Here is a 2,510-nt window from a genome sequence, read left to right on the forward strand (position 1 = left end):
GATTATATATTACAAGAGGGTATCAGCCAAAGGGAATGCTTGAATTGGTTGTAGCAGCGATCACTACCTATTTTCTCGTCCAAAAATTTCCCGTCCGGAGCATCGTGATTTTAAAAAAATTCACGTCCCGCAAGCGAGATTTTTTTCTACAAACAGCTATGCCATATCTAGCGAATTATCCAATCAGATGCGAGGATTTGTTTCCCGCGCGATTCTGTCGTCTGCACCTCCAGCCCCTTCCCGCGTAGTTTTGTCGTCTGCCATCCAACTTACGATGGGTGGTTCTTTTGAAGAGTTTGTTTTAACTTTCGCAAGTGATATCGGCAATGGCAACGAACCATAGGCGTATGTTCAGGGTTCCCCCTCCCCGATCCTAAAACTCTTACTTAGAAATTGTGTGTAGAGGAATCTTATGACCGATGTCCAATAATACATATTATGCTCTGAAAGATAGTTCCAAGCAACTACGAAAAGGCTCACTATTTCCCACGTAATTGTCGGCTATTTATATTGTCCACCAAAGGTTGATAAAAATTGCTTTTAACGCATGGTGTTCCTCTTAACTCCTGAACTACCGTCCTCTTACACCTTTGATCGATCGCTTTCAACATTTAAAGATTGATTGATTGATTTACTTTATTTTACTTCGATTTTTGCCACTTTGGCTAATTGCGAAGATGGGGATGAGTGATGATATGATGAAATTGATGAATGGACACTCACAAACATCCATGCGCAGATCGGGATTCGAACCCGGGACCTATGGCGTCGTAGCGCAATGTGCTAACCACTCCGCCAAGGGGGCCGGCAAATATTTCAAGAATAGCCGACATTTTCTTGTTTGGCTCTAAGAACTGAATACTTTCGGTTTTACATATACAATGATAGTACTTTCAGCACTTTTAGCAAATTCTATTATAAATGACAATTTTGTCAGTAGTTGGACTTCTCACGAGTCGATCGGGTACCATCTCGATTTATTTAAGACACGATAAACCGCTATAGATCTCTACAAGCGTTCGAATAGGATTAAACAACGACACTACCCATAATACATCAAAAACACAACCCACTTTAAGTATTCGATACAAAAGTACTTGTGAAACACCTGAAGGGAAAAAATGCCGAATACATGGCATCTTAAAAATGACACAGCCAGGGCAACAACTTTTCAAAAACATTAGTTGGGCTCAAACGCTTGAATTATAAGTTCACAAAAAATCACATAAATTATTGGGTTGGCTCTGACCCGTATAAATTGGTCCCATTTGTACGCAGCCGCCATAAATTGGGCAAAGAAATTTTTGTATGTAGCTAGTGTTGCCCACGGGACGAGACGGGACAGGCTTTTAAAAATTCGAGACTAGACGAGATTGATCATGTGTCCCGAGATGCATTAAACTTAATTGAACAGAACAAGAACGGCATAAGTGCGATATAGTTTACAAGTTAGTTGGAAAGAATGATCGCTGGTTGAGATGTGTAATTCATAACCAGAAGTTTAATAGTTCAGAACAAGCGGTAATCATTCCTATCCACTTCAAATAGCATTCTGCATTAAAATGAAGAGATGCATGTTTGTTAGCTACTTTCAAACGCCAAACGTCTGATGTTCAGTTCCATCACATGCGAGGAGAGCCCAAAAAGAGATCTAGAGCATTACATGTTTAAGAATTATCTGTTTTTAAAATAACCATAAATTCTAAAATCTAAAGAAATAACATGCATTTATTTAAGAAAAACTTTCCATTAAAAACAGGAAATCCATCTGAGCTCTTCTAAAATGGAATTTCCCCTGGCCCCCATTTATGTATAGGCCTACGTGTATGTGTGTGTGTTTAGATGTATTCCCTGAAAGGGGTTAAAGTAGAGAAAATTTGCAATAAATTTGACCATATGATACCCCGTCCGAAAATTAGTAGTTTTCGAGATAATCGAATTTCTGTTGTTTTCTTTAAAAAATGACAATTTTCCACATAAAAGGATGAATTGAGAAAAAACTGCTCATTGTATGGAACTTATTTCAGCGTTTTCTGATAGCTAACAAACAAGTGGTTCGTTGAAAAAAAAAGTTTTTCCCAAATAATTTTTACATTTGGAGCCACATGACAAGACACCGGTAAACCCGCAAGAAGAACTCAGGGAGAGGATCTTAACAGCTGGTCAACACATCAAGGACACCATCATATCACGAGTTATAAGACCAAATGTCCTTAAAAACCTGCGTGCCTGCATTCGTATCGGAGGTGCTCACTTTGAGCAAGACGTGTAATGTTCTTTAATTGTTTTGTTCATTGATTCCATTCACATGAAGATGAATGAAGTATTATTTCTTGTACACAAATGTGAATGTTAGCAACATTTGTACCTTGTTGGATAGCAGATGACACAAGGAAGTAATTTAAGTAATTTGTATGCTTCGTGACATACCATTTTTGTTATTAATACGTTGCCAAGTAAACTAAGAGTGCCTTTTTTTATCTTCACTGGTAAGTTTAGACCCACCTGTT

The sequence above is a fragment of the Lepisma saccharinum genome, chromosome 10, assembly GCF_977018435.1.
Source record: "Lepisma saccharinum chromosome 10, izLepSacc3.1, whole genome shotgun sequence".
NCBI classification, from domain to species: Eukaryota; Metazoa; Arthropoda; class Insecta; order Zygentoma; family Lepismatidae; genus Lepisma; species Lepisma saccharinum.